The 15,830-nt window shown below is 38.9% G+C and overlaps 1 long non-coding RNA gene across 1 annotated transcript; it reads left to right on the top strand.

Moving 5' to 3' along the window:
- Nucleotides 1-259: 259 nt before the first annotated feature.
- Nucleotides 260-11,300, top strand: LOC135075350 (uncharacterized). The gene is made up of 2 exons (XR_010258013.1): nt 260-367; nt 7,458-11,300. It is a non-coding gene; the product is annotated as an uncharacterized LOC135075350 (long non-coding RNA).
- The last annotated feature ends 4,530 nt before the right edge of the window (nt 11,301-15,830 follow it).

Genomic DNA, 15,830 nt, shown 5'->3' with positions numbered 1-15,830 from the left:
TATTGCCACGTGATTATAGCGATTCTGCGCGCTATCCGTGTACTTGAGTATAAAAAACCTGCGACCGCTGAGATAATGCATTCCAGACTGCTCGATACGACCTATAAGTAATCTTGACTGGAGGAGGGGGGGCGCGGAAGACGCGGCTTTTTTGTATGGTCGAAAGGGGGTGCGTCTCAGATAAGTTTGGGAAACAACGTCGGGCTCGGGCTCCGGCTCGGGCTCGGGCCGCCTCGTCATCGACGAGCAGGCGGCCGCGCAGCCCTCGCCCGACGACGCGCCGCTCTGCCAGGGCTGCCGCCGCCGCGACGCGCAGTTCGTGTGCGCCGGCTGCGCCAACCAGTGGTACTGCAGCCGCGACTGCCAGGTATGTACAACTCCGGTAAAGTCCGGTCGCCGAGCAGATAGAATTTCGTCCAATAACCCCAAGCTCCCGCACTCACTGCGGCCGCCCGTCGCACAGTCGCGACAGCAATATAATTACGCGCGAGCGATAAGGATGGGTAGCTTGGGGTCAGCAGTTAAGTGACTGCCAGGTACGCGTAACCCTAGGTAGTAAGGTGACTGCCAGGTATGTACAACCCTAGGTAGTTAGGTGACTGCCAGGTATGTACAACCCTAGGTAGTTAGGTGACTGCCAGGTATGCGTATGATCGAATCAGAAATGAGGAGATCCGCAGGAGAACCAAAGTGACCGACATAGCTCGCAGAATTGCTAAAATTAAGTGGCAGTGGGCGGGGCACATAGCTCGTAGAGACGATGGCCGTTGAGGCAGAAATGTTCTCGAGTGGCGACCACGGGCTGGAAGACGTAGCGTGGGCAGGCCTCCTACTAGGTGGAACGACGATCTGGTAAAGGTCGCGGGAAGAGCCTGGATGCGGGCAGCACAGGACCGTTCATTGTGGAAAACCGTGGAAGAGGCCTTTGAGACTGTAGGAGGAGGTAGGAGTTAGGTGACTGCTAGGTATGCCTAACCCTAGGTAAGTAATAATAGCCCCTCTGCCCCGATAATTGAGTCGCGAGTTGTCTGCATACGCCGCTGTGCCTAACCAGTGGTACTGCTGCCGCGACTGCCAGATACTATAGCCCCTCCGCCTTGGTGATAGAGTCGAGAGTCAACTGCACGCGCCGTATGTATAATCCTAGGTAGTTAGGTGACTGCCAGGTATGCTCAACCCTAAGTCGGTAGTTATAGCCCCTCTTCCTCGATAATACAGTCGAGAGTCGATTGTACGCGCCGCTGTGTCCAACCAGTGTACTGCAGCCGCGACTGCCAGGTATGCACAACCCTAGTTAAAGTCCGGTCGCCGAGCAGATAGAATTTCGTCCAATAATCCCAAGCTACCCATACTTATCGCTCGCGCTTAATTATATTGCTGTCGCGACTGTGCGACGGGCGGCCGCAGTGAGTGTGCGAACGCGACAGCAACATAATTACGCGCGAGAATTAGTTAGGTGACTGCCAGGTACGCGTATGTAACCCTAGGTAGTTAGGTGACTGTCAGGTATGCGCAACCCTAGGCATTTAGATATAACTCCTCCGCCCCGACGAAAGAGTTGAAGGTCGTCTGCACGCCGCTGTGTCCGACCAGTGGTACTGCAGCCGCGACTGCCAGGTATGTACCACCCTAGGTAATTAGGTGACTGCCAGGTATGCGTAACCCTAGGTAGTTAGCTGACTGCCAGGTATGCGTAACTCTAGGTAGTTAGCTGACTGCCAGGTATGCGTAACCCTAGGTAGTTAGATGACTGCCAGGTATGCATAACCCTAGGACCCTAGGTAGTTAGGTGACTGCCAGATATGCACAACCCTAAGTAGGTAGTTAATTATAGCCCCTCTTCCTCGATAATAGAGTCGCGAGTCGTTTGCATACGCCGCTGTGCCCAACCAGTGTACTGCAGCCGCGACTGCCAGATACTATAGCCCCTCCGCCTTGGTGATAGAGTCGAGAGTCAACTGCACGCGCCGTATGTATAATCCTAGGTAGTTAGGTGACTGCCAGGTATGCGTAACCCTAGATAGGTAGTTATAGCCCCTCTGCCCCGATAATAGAGTCACGAGTCGTCTACACGCGCCTCTGTGTCCAACCAGTGTACTGCAGCCGCGACTGCCAGGTATAGTGGCCTCTTTGCCTTAATGACAGAGTCGAGAGTCGTCTGAGGGCAGTTATAGCCCCTCCCAAGTAACATTTTACTCCATTTAAGAGTTCACATTTAGTTCCAATGTGTACTTAAAGCATTAGTACAGTTCACTCGTGATGTATAAGCTGTATTATTGCAATTAATTACACCTATACCTGTCTAAGGGACTTATAGGAGTGTAGACTAGTGTAGAGTTATACTTTTATACGATTGTTGGTGTTATAATACTCTAACAACTATCCTTTAGTCAGCCATCTGACTAAGAGCATTATAGGAGGGTAGAGATACGGCAACCGCTGTTTAACGGCCTACTTGTACGATGTTATAGAGCTAGCATTTTAATAGAACACACGTGGTCATTTATAAAGCCAAAGGCTGTTATGTTTACTTGTTTTAGACTGTTATACAGCTAGTAGCTGTAGTAGGACTTGTTTGTGATAATTAAAATAACCTTTTTTTACTATCTGTACAAAAGTGTTTCAATGGTTCGCATGTACACTGTAGGCTGTTAAAAGGACTATATGTGTTGTCCATTAACATCAATAGCAGTTTATTTGTCCACAAGTACTACTCTTATTTGCTTTAAGCTGAACACGAATGTGAATGTGATATTCTATTACACATTTCCCCAAGCCTGTTTTTAGTTGTTCATGGTGGTTCTGTACATGATGCAGAGGAAAATATTATGCCTGAACCTGAAATTTCCCTTCAAAATATACCAGATATCAGAGTGTGATGATTGCAGTTCTTGTGATAGTGAATACCATTTTGATTTGGACAATTATTTAACCTTTCGCAAAAAAAAATAAGAACATGGGCTATTGAAAATCGTATTCCTCATTCCGCTTTGAATAAATTGTCAAGCATAATAAACGAATTTAAATCGGGAACACTGCCGTCTGATGCTTTAGGTATTCATACTTGACTATTAGTACCTGGGCTAGGCGATTTAACGGACATTAATAATTTTTATTGCGGATCTCTAAAATTTCAGTATTTGAAAGAATTAAAGATACACAATTGACCTGAACTAGGTACATCTTAAAGCTGTACATAAGTTCACATTAGAATAAATTTATAGACATTAGCGCTGTAGTGGTACAAATGTGGAACTTCATATAGATAACAACATTCTAACAGAACACATGTGAACCTAATATACGCTCACCGCATTAAATTGGAGTTATAACTAGAGATGGGCCGACTAGTCGCCGACTAGTCGGGAAAGCCGACTATTCGGCATCATTTGTGGTCGGCCGACTAGTGACGACTATTCGGCAAAATATGCCGATTATAATCGGCGCATTACAAAATTAAATATGTGAATGAAATAAAACTCATAATCACCAAGATAATTATAAGGTAGACCAAGGGCGTTTGTCTAAACCACTTTTGACTGCAAAAAATCAGTAAAAAGTGGTTTCACCAGATTTAAAATTTTGGCAATCAGTCTAAATTCATACAAAGTTAAGATTAGTTAAAATTACCATGAAATCATCAAAAATGTGTAAAAGTTTATGTGATTTGTCCATATAAAAATTATGACATTTTTTTTTCGGGGAAATTAGGTAAGCATGGAATTGCATACCTATCCTGCGGGGAAGTGGTAAATTATGTGGGGCTCCTCTCATCGGAATTTGGTGTCCCGCCGAAAATCATCGACCTACTGAAGGCCATCTACAGGAAATATTCTTGTACGGTGACTCACGACGGTCTCATCTCAGAAGACATCGAGGTGCATGCGGGCGTCCGGCAAGGCTGCCTGCTTTCGCCCCTTCTCTTTCTGGTTGTCTTGGATGGAGTCATGAATCGCGCATATCAAGACCAACGGCGTGGAATAGAGTGGGGTATAATCGGAGTCTTAGAAGACTTAGATTATGCCGATGACCTCTGTTTGCTGAGCCACACGCATCACGATATGCAATCCAAACTTGATGAACCTACATCGAGAAGCGGGTATCACAGGGCTCAAAATTAACTGCCGGAAGACCCAAGAGATGCGATCTGGAGTGAGAAATTGCACGCCATTACGGATTGGTGCAGAGGATGTGGCACGAGTCCACAATTTCACCTACCTCGGGAGCGTCGTGTCAGAAACTGGAGGTACCGAAGAGGACATCACTTCGCGCATTGCCAAGGCCAGAGCTACCTTCGCACAACTTCGCCCCATATGGCAGTCACGGAAATTGACCCGAAGGGTCAAGATCAAAATATTCGGGTCCAACGTTAAATCCGTTCTGCTCTATGGGTGTGAAACGTGGAAGGTCACCAAGGTTATCTCGCACCAGCTGCAGGTCTTCATCAACCGCTGCCTTCGCCGAATTCTCGGCATATACTGGCCCGAGAAAATCTCCAACGTCGAGCTATTGGAACGCTGCCACGAAACTCCGATCGACCAGCAGATCAAGCGCCGCAAGTGGAACTGGATTGGCCACACTCTCCGAAGGGACCCCGATCACATCCCTAAGCAGGCTCTGGATTGGAATCCCCAAGGAAAACGCAAACGTGGTCGACCCAGGCAAACTTGGCGGCGCACTGTAGCGGACGAGGCGAAGAAGATCGGCAAGACCTGGAGCGAGATCAAGCGAGAAGCTCAAGACCGAACGAGATGGAGGACTGTTGTGGACGCCCTCTGCCCCATCTAGGGGACATAGGACCATAAGTCAAGTAAGTCAAGTCCTCTCATCGGAAGGATGAGGAATACCCACATAAATAATAGCCCCTGAGCTCCGTCGATCGCTTTAGTGTGAAGAACTATGGGAATCCAGACAAAGCCATCAACTATCACAGTCCGTCCCGGCAATTGCCCACCTATATGGCAGGCCCTGCCTATCTGACGGTGGTGGTAGTCCGTGCTATGAAGGCGGGGGTATCCCCACGCCCCCAACTCGCTGAACATCACCGTGGAGGGTGAAGGGGAATCAGTGGGCCTAGGATGCGTACCGCGATAACCGCAATTTTGCCCATACATTTTGACGTCGATAAGTAAGAATAATATCACGACGGCATCCTAACCCAGCAGGAGGAGATCATATTGTCACCTCCTCTGACCCCTCCGCCGTCGAAAATTATGACATCTACCTCAGGTAATGTTGCTTTTTATCATATTAAAAAAAATCTTATTTCTCAAGGAGTTATATTTTATCTCTTTAGAAATTTAGATTTTTTTTTATGCATAACAAGGCAGGTATTTGACCACAATCGCTAATAGATATTCTTATTTCTTTGAGAAATCTAGATATTATTCTTCGGACAAGTAGGTATTAGAATGATCGGCATTGCCGATTAGTCGGCCGACTAGTCGGCAATTTGAAAACCGATTAGTCGGCTAGTCGGTTAGTCGGCAAAGACCATAGTCGGCCCATCACTAGTTATAACAGTTCACATAGCCGTATTTCATTTCCACCATTTTGTTCTACATAACCTAAAATATTTACCAAATAAATCTCCAAAATTAATGCAGATTTATCACAAAATTCGCAGATAGAGCGATTGAGTTTTGGTTTCATGTTATAATTAATTACCGTAATATAATTATAATGCCAATCCAATATCAAAAACTGAAAATTGTAGATTTCCTCTCAGCCAGTTTTAAATATTTTAAAATGAATATCGCGTTTTTACAGAGGCGCGTAAATATTTTAGCTGTAAATATGTATACATTTCACGATAAAGTTGCATTCCCAATAGCATTAACATTATTAAGTATTTAAAACCCGTGTTATTATTTGCATAAATGATTATCCGCCCGAGTTGTTTCCCTCTTGGCACTCACGTACAAATACCAAACTAATATTAAAATGTGGAAATAATTTAAGACACACGTGAACTTTAGGTAGCATTGGAGTACTTTTGTCGGACTTTATAACTTTGAAAGCTGTGCATTTAGCCACTTGTTACTCTTTATTGTCCTCACGTACGTTGTATGGTTCACACTGCGTCCCATATAGTGCCGTAAGTCAGCCTTAAGTACGATGTTACTACTTAAACTGCTATTATAATGCTATTATACTGCTAATGTACAGCCATAGTGAACTTAAAGCTGTCTAATTTGTGCCCAAACTGGTTCTATAAAAGCATTATAGCAAGCTATACAGCTCGTATACAGCTGACATACACAGCTTGTGGAGTACATGTGAACGACTATTGAACTCTTAAATGGAGTAAAATGTTACTTGGGCTTTGTCCCGATAATAGAGTCGCGAGTCGTCTGAATACGCCGCTGTGACCGAGCAGTAGTACTGCAGCCGCGTCTGCCAGGTACGTATAACCAAAGGTATTTAGATACCGCCCCGACGAAAGAGTTGCGAGTCGTCTGCACGCCGCTGTGTTCATGCGACTGCCAGGTATAGTGGCCTCTCTGCCTTGATGATAAAGTCGCGAGTCGTGCGCCGCTGTGCCCCACTAGTGTTCTGCAGCCGCCACTGTAAGGTATAGTGGTCTCTCCGCCTTGGTGATAGAGTCGCGAATCGTATGGCAAGGCGTACAACCAGTACCTGTTGCGTCACTAACGAGGACTCTTGATGAGGCCTTACTATTGCTGCTTGCTTGGTAACCATATTCCGGACTGGAGGGCAACTGGCAAAGACGAAAACCAGACTATTCCCGCTGTTTTGCCCGTGCGTATTTCAGACAGAAAGCTATAATACGTCGTCCTTTATGTCGTCGTCGTATTACCAAAAGCATTCTCGAATTAATTTTTCGTAACCCTAACTTGAGAAATATGAGTCTTCTGACTATCAAAAGATATTTTTAAGAATATACAAGTACAGTCACGGAATGAAAAGGTTCGTCAGTTTTCAAATTGATTCCTTCAACGAATCGCGAGCACATATTACCTTTTGAAACTATGTTACAGAATCATCTCGAGTTAGAGAAAATAATCTTTAACTGTTCGTCAGTAAAGTTCAAAATTATTCAGATCAAAGTTGTTTGACGATTTATCTTGTCAAGAAGATTATTATGATTGATAAACTAAAACCTTCTTGTTGGTTCAACCTGCCATTATTATTTCTATTAAATAAAAAAAACTATTGTCAATTGGTCAATGTCATCATTGCATTGCACTAATGGGATAGAAAAATAAACAAGCAAAACCTTATTCGTTAGCAAACGTCATATTTATTTAAATGTTAGCAGCACTGTTTCTTGCACTCTGTTATGTTGGCAGGTTTGACTCTTACAGTACCTAGTGCAAGCGAAAACCGACACTAAGGTGACGAACCTTTTCATTCCGCGACTGTACATAGCCTATGTTTTTCCTAGATCATATTATAAAAGAATAAAAAACTAAAATAATATTGTCCTTTTCCAGGTCGCGGCGTGGGACGAACACTCGGAAATGTGTTCAGGATAATGTAAGTGACTCCGGCCGCAGCAGCGGCTCCGCGACTTTGCTCGGTGTTAGCGCATCTAGTGTCATCTGCCTTATAATAACTACATTAATAATTACGTGAACATAAGAATTCGTGAGAATCTCTATTTTGGACGCAACAATTTTTTGCGTAGTCTCGTATTTTTTTACAACGTATGACGGTTTTTACATTCGTTCGTACACGTTCAAAATGTATTTATTGGTTTTTTGAATTGCTAAAGAAGGTGCATTTGTCCACAGTGCGTTATACTCGGTCACAAAATATCTAGTGATAGTTGTATTTATTCCTAAACATTTAAATCATAATTCTACTTAAAACGAATACAGTTATTGACCACTGTGGACGGAGAATATAATGTAAAAAATACGCCAACTGCCGATATAGTAATACAACTCAAACTGTATTGTATTTATTGTGTAAGTCGGCCGATTGCGTCATTTACAATCCGATAGCAACCTCTTCAGGATCTTTAGCCGCCGTCATATTGTCTATTATGACTTTATGACGTCGGTTTATTGCATAACTGTTCCAAAATCCGGTTCTGTTCCGAAACCCGGTTCTGTTTTGTTCCAAAATCCACTTATGTTCTATTCCAAAGCCCGATCCTGTTCTGTTCAAAGGTCCGTGTTTTTGCTACCACAACTTTCCGTACATGATCACAATAGGATCCTATTCTGAAACGCAAACGAAATTGAGCTGACATTCAATTGACTAAAACAGCTAAAAGCAAGAAAATAGATTCATGATAACAACGATAAGACACAAGCTTTTTTTTAAAGCGTTTCAATCGATCCATAGTTGATTTTTCCAATAATAAAGTAACAACAATATTTTTCAAAATAAATTATGATTCGAACTTCATGGAAGTAGAGGGAATTTCCTCTTATACTATTTTGCATCCCGATTTTCAGTAGCGGACTGCCATCGGCTAAAATATATCGTCCGTTCTAGTTCGGTAGGCCGACTTACACTCAATCCGTCAGGGTGCCTAGTGCGAGTTTGCACCAAACGTCATCAGCGTCAAAACGACATGACAGATTGTACAGCGTCCCTAGCGGACACTTTTAAGGACTAAAATCTTCATAGACTTTTTGACGCACTCTATCGACGACGTTCAATGCAAACTCACACTTAGCACACAGATTTTTAAGACCTATAAAATGACAGTCCATATTATAGTCCTTCAAAGGCGAAATAACGATGTATCTCGAGTTTTATAGGTTTTATTCGAGACCAGGTTTTTTTTATTTAGCTATTGTCTATAGCTCTAGGCTTAGAAGATACCGACTTATAGATGCAGATAAATATCGATTGTTACGAGTGTATTGAACAAAAACTATTTAAAACTTATTCATACAGATACATTTTTAAAGATATATTTTGGGTTTTGAACAAATGACTAAAGGGTTGATTTTTGTCGTCAATGTCGTGTGTAGAATAAATTTGACATGTTGTCAGTTTTGTTTAGAAAACGTCAAAAATATCAATTTTATTCTGTAGAAGTTCTTTGGCAAATCAGCCTATTAATAAATAAATCATAAGACACAGTATTTGGAAATAACTGTGTGAATGAGTTTTCAAACATGTTCCTAATTTGTGAAGAAAAACTTCCTTCTCAAAACGAGTATAGCATAATATTTAAGACTTTGGCGAATATAATGTTGGTTGTGTTTGTGCTGAGTTCATCTAACGATTTGGCTGTGTACTTTGAAAATGTTAATGCTTATTTTTGGATCATATCAAATAGCATAAATTGAAGATCAATAGAATAGCAATTTTGGATGTTTAAGTCACTGGTACTCGAAATAAATAATGATTCGAGGCAATAAAAAGATTAACTTTTAAAAGAAGGTTCTCAATCCGGTTGTTATTTTTTAATTAACAGTTTGACATATTGCCAGTTTGGTACCAACTTAAATTAAGATCTTATTTTAAAACAATTCTAGAACTAAATATTTTTGATATAACTGTATGGCTATAACGTTCAAAATAATTTTATTAACATTTCATTAAACCTTGTTCTATTAATTTACGAAACTCCACAACACCTGGATCGTTAGATGAACTTAGCGTTCGTGTCTCAAATTTTACACGCAATAATTTATAATACAACGACTTCTTCCTATGTTTTGTTAGGAATATTGATTTTTTTGTGAAATTCCTCTTTTCAACCCTAATAAATTAGATCATTCCTTTAATAATATTGGATGCTACCCCCCTAAATTAATATTTTTTTTTTGTAGCAGTCAAATAGGTGTTTTCTGTCATTGTTCTTTGACATTTAACAGAAAATTCAAAACGTGTGACTGTTCACCTCTGTATTGAAATTTATTAGCAAGGGGGTATTGTATAATAAGCTATTTAGTAGCTAAAATTGTTAGAATAACAATTTATTATGTATTTATGCGAGTGAAACTTAAAATATGTGTGTTCTGAATTATGCCCATATACATATTATGCGGCAGTCGAGTTGTATTTATTGTAATACCATTGATACATAACAGTTTTTTTGTAAGTCTTTTTCAGCAAAATCACAGAAATTTTTTGCAAGTGAATTTTAAATGCAGGTTCGTTTAGGATGTAATAGGTGCAATGTTTGACTTCCAATCATAAATTTCTGTTTTTGTTCATAGGTCTTCCTTACCTTAGATTTCACTAGGGTACCGGCTAAATAATATTACTACATTTACATTGAAATACCAATGCGTGGATGCAACGTAATAGAATTGAAGTATGTTTCAAGTGGTTGGCCAATGTCGGTCAACTGTAGATCCCTTGAAAAACCATTATCCATCCATAAAGAATACTCAATCTCCATTTATAATACCGACATAAGAAAAATATACATATGCGGTATATCAAAAAGATATGCGATCAAATACCACCACATATTTTTCACCTGCATATAATTTACCTTATTTTTAAGTTGCACTCTCGTGATTTGGCCAAACATATTTTAGAATAAGACTTAATTTAAGTATTCATCATTTTATATTGACAGTAAGTCTATTTAAGAATCGACAGCGCATTCAAGTTTAAATTTAATCACAAGCCCAAATATTTCGTGCCTTTCCTAATTTATAAGTTGGTATTATTGAACGAGGTGTAATTCAGAACGTTGTGTGCCTGAATGCGTGTATTATACAGACAGTACTGTAAGTTAGTACATAGTATTTAGTGACGTTATGGTATACAAGATGGTCGGGGAACGTGACGTCCATAGCTATTTTTTATTGCTAAGTTGAATCACCCCCAACTAATATTTTTTTCAAGTAAGAATGCGGATAAAACTAAAATAGAAAGACTCGTCTTAACAGACATTTATGACTGAGTTACAGTAAAAAGTTTAGGAGAACTACAAATTGAAGAACACAAAGGGCTGATTGACATATAAATTAAAATAACAGCTTTGAACGTCACTTATCCGCCGCCTTGTATAGTACGAGAAATAATAATTTTCGAGAAAACTGTAAATCGAACCGAAATCAATTTATTTTGTAATATTGATACTGACTGCTGGGCAGCGCTTATTTCGTAATCATGTATATTAGAACTGTTAATCTATAATGTACATAGATTCGTTTCTATGAGAAACTAAAAATAAGATAATTTCAGTTATAAAATCAAGTCAGTCCCCATATTTTTGATCGACATTTTTACTCACTTATTTTTTTGTAAAAATTTCCATAATTGCTTTAGAAATCTTTTCCTTTTACGAAATAAGCGTGACCAGTTTATTATTTAAGCTAATAATGATGATCACGCATCGATGTTTATTATAATAAATAAATAATGTACCACGATCAAAATATAAGAGTAATAGAGCATGTTGATAATTAAGCAAATTTTATTGATTCTTCGTAATAATAGAAATAGTAAATCGACGCGTCTTTGCGTGATCGCCATTGAAAATAAATAGGATTATTTATTTTTTACAATCATACGGTAACTATAGTATTATATTTATAAAGCGTTCTACTTTTATACACACGCCGTGCCAAAATCGCAATGTTTTGATTATTGACCGAAATAGGAACAGTATAGAAGCCTGGAATAAGTTTTTGAAGTTATACACGACCAATACAAAACATTACCTACTCATTTATATATTTCTGACAAAATTGGTAACCCTGCTGTGAAGTGGGCGTGTCTAGGGCATATCGTATGCTAATGGGTGGGGCTAAAGTTGGTAATTTAAAAAAGTTTTCAGTAACGGACTCCTTTATTTATTTCATGAATAACTGGCGAGGATTTTTATAGACTTGGAATGTATTTTGGGCTTTTAAAATCTTTTGCACTCATGCACAGGTGTGGAGGACAAATAAGGAAAAACTTGGAAACGTATTTCGTTAATTTGACTTTTCTTCGGCTTATTCCGTTTATCCACTACAACAATAAACCCTTTCTTTCTCAAGAAAAACCGAGAGTTCTTGCAAAATCTATACAAAACAAAAAAAACTTTTTTTCGCCTGGTCATCATCATAGAGACACAAGTCGGGTTTTCTGTCATAATTATTCGTTCACACGATGGCATATCAAGCTAAATACAGTGAAATCTTATGCAACTGTAATAAGAACTATATTGCGACAAAAATATGTAGTCTTAACGTGCTTTCGACTTTACATTATCAACTTGAGCCCCACCGTAGATACGCTCATACATTGAGGCTTCTGAAATAATTTTGATTATTGTATTATGTTTCAAGGACAAAAGCTGGAAGTTGCCTCGGGCAATCAAATAAAAGATGACCAAGTTATCGGAATATTGAGCAGCTGTATTTCGTCTCTAACGCTAGTCAAGTGTTTTGTTACCTATATAACTGTTTATGTATTTTGTAACTTATATCATGTTATGTAAGAATGTATTAAAAACAACTACTGTCTTTGAAACCTGAATTTTGTTGTTTTATTTTGTGCGTGAGTCACTGAAAACTTGAGTTCATTATGCTGGTTTAGGGAATTTGATTTGAAAGTTGACTGTATAAGTTTTTTATAATAGAAAATTGATGAAAAGTCGATAGATCGTTTCATCCACGAAGACGCGCCCCACCAATTTATGGTCGAGGGAAGCGCGGGGTGCGGGGTGTTTGATCCGAGCGTCATTGTAGTGTGCATGGATAATTTAGCGTGTACCGATAACACTCAAACATTAGCGGAAGAATGGTGAGGCGCGTCTTCGTGGATAAAACGGTCTAATATAATCTGAGCTTCACCAACCTTAAAATCGACCCACGCTACAGACGGAAGCCAACCTGCAGACGCACGGCGTCGGGAGCGATGGAGCGCCGCCAGAGTATCCTTGGAGCTGATGCTGACGATGATGAAGGCGGAGCACGGCTACACGCGCGAACAAAAGACACAAGACATGCAAGACACGGTCTTTCGAAGGAGTTACGTCACTCGTAGATTCACTGAGCGTGCGTGACACACGGGTGTGCGCAATGAGCGACGCCGAGCAACTGAGGCTCGCTCCGATCGTTCAACGATGGTAGGAAATAAAGTTGGCGAAGCAAATCTGCGAGTACCCGCCAATATTTTTACAAATTATTTTTAACGACTTTCAGTAATAAAAGTTACATTGAATTGCATCATTTAAAGTGAACTTTTGTGAAGGTATGTTCAATAAAAAAAAACAGCATTATCATTTCAATATGTACTTTTATAAGTCCCTTATACATGAAATAACATTGATAATATTATAACGTCCATAAAATTATTACATGTATCAAAATTTTAACAAAAATGAGTCTCGTTGATGAAATTATTTATTAATGAAGACAAATGGTGAAGAAATAATCTCTTATAAAAATTATTTATACACCGCATTTTGTGCGTTTTTATTATGTACTAACAAAGAAGTGTCAAGAAATTACACACATCTTTGAAATGGTAAACTGATATTTTGCAAAATTGTACTTCTGAACATTTTGCTTTTTTTTGTAATATTTCGTTAGTTATTGTTATCATAATATTATGTATGAAGGATTAATTATATTAAGACATTCATATTTATGTATTGCGAAAAGTAGATGTGTATTATTTCTTGACTAATTTTACAGTTGACTGGAAGACAAAATGATTGCAAGAGTAAAATATAATCCTTAGAAATAAAATATCTCCTGACTAGTAACTGATACAACTAAAATAGACTTTACAACAGCATTATAAGTTCTAAACTACAAAATTAACATTCAAATAATTATAAAGTTTAACTAACATAAAGAATATAAACAAAACACGACTAGATTTAACTAGAAGTGATAATCATATAAAAATAAACTTTCTGCTCTCGAATTGATTTTTCCAAAATACAATGTAAAGGTGTGTTCACCATGGACCATGCCCGGGCGTCTACGCGGACTCATACAGATGCGCATGCACATATTTTGTAGTAAGTGTTGTGAACATACCCTTAGCCTTGCATAGTGTTATCAGTCAACCATAATCGCTTGCAATACGAATTAAGTTGAACAAATCAAATCGGATTCGAGAGTAGAAAGCTTAAGGTGTGCAGTTAGCTGCATATAATGTGTACTTTTGATGGATGTTGAACTTTATTATAAGCGGATAAAGGTGCAACATCCATAAAGATACGCCCTGTGCATCTGACTGTACTGAGTTTTGTTTTAAACAAAAGAATATAAACTGTTGGACACATAATAGACACCTTACATTTAATATGAACTAAACAATATGTTCTCGTGGCTTCATTCTTTCGGTGGGACCTATCAGTTACATATAGTTTCATAAAAAAATCCTTTAGCACCTTTTCGGACATTTATATACAACAGTAATTCAGTATTTATCGATTATAAAAATATTTTACGACTAACAAAAAGACGATTGAGCAGAATTTGAACGTATCAGGTTATCGAGGTGAACGATAAAAGCATAGGACCTCAAAAACTGATATAATTCCGTTTTTCATTTGTTTCAATGGAGGTAGTACAAATTAAATCTGTCAAAAATCAATTGTATTTAAAGCCTTGATCACACGTACCGAGTAAACGGGCGAGACAGTAAAATGTTTACTCGGTCGAGACAGTTGGGTGAGCGAGTCTCGCCCGTTTACTCGGTACGTGTGATCAAGGCTTTAATATTGGTTCCTGATACACGGTTTCCAATGGAAGCTTCGACGTTATAAGACTATCCTATGCTTTTTTCGTTTGCCTGTAATAGAAATATAAAAAAGTTTAAAAACTATGGTACGAAATTACATGATTACATCTTTTCCCAAGTTGACAATATTATTAGCAAAATATGAAAATTTCTAGCTTACTACATTACTAATGGTGCTGAAATAGCTATAAGTAACTATATTGGCGATACCTTTTTGTACAGATAGAAGTTTGGATTTCTAGAATTCCCAATGTCAATTCCTATTCTCTATTCTTCAAAAATAGTTCTTTGTAATGTCTTGGAGGGTTACTTTATTTGCGCTCACTAAAGCCCGGTCTGTGAGCACGTAGAACACTCACCGCGGGCGCCCGTCGCACAGTCGCGACAGCAATATAATTACGCGCGAGCGATAAGGATGGGTAGCTTGGGGTCATTGGACAAAATTCTACGTGCTCGTAGACCAGACTATAGTTGGCGCCACTAGCGCGACAGAAACTTACTCAACAGTGGCGCCAACTGGTGACTTCAAATACATTTCAGTTTTCCCATGATTTACTGCTGAGACTATGAATTTATGTTAGCTATTCATACTCACAAAATTTTTGTTGTATTTATCATTCCTAAAAATGCTAAAATGTTTGTACTGAAAATTTCGTTTCTTCAAATTAACCATACAAAACACCTAAATTGGAATCTTAGTCTAAACTTATTTAAAAACTGGCCTTTTTATGTACATTGGTTAATTATTTAGGCCAGGCAATAGCAGAAACCTTTGGAAGGGTGTTCGGCACATTTACTTAACATTATAAATGCTTTTTACAAACGTTATATTGGCCAGAGATCGTTTTATAGATCAAAATACAGCTTTAGCTGATACAATTTACATAATATAAAACTTACACCTAGGTTTACAAACTCACAACATTGCTTGGTTAGTGTACAATAACAATATTACAAATTTAAATACGCATAAAGCTCTGATTTACCATTAATCAACATTTATTTACAATTAGTTTTTTGTGTAGGCCACATAGAAATTAACAAATCAATGTACAAGTCACTTTAAATATTAACAAAATGTGACCCCGTCAAAATAGTACAAAAATATGTTTTGATAGAATCATATGAAAAATAGTTTGATTGAATTTAAAATTTTACCAATCAATGGACAGATAATGCTAGAGTTTTGGGGC

Source organism: Ostrinia nubilalis, chromosome 10, assembly GCF_963855985.1.
Source record: "Ostrinia nubilalis chromosome 10, ilOstNubi1.1, whole genome shotgun sequence".
In the NCBI taxonomy this organism is placed as follows: Eukaryota; Metazoa; Arthropoda; class Insecta; order Lepidoptera; family Crambidae; genus Ostrinia; species Ostrinia nubilalis.
This window is presented reverse-complemented; position numbering and strand designations above follow the sequence as displayed.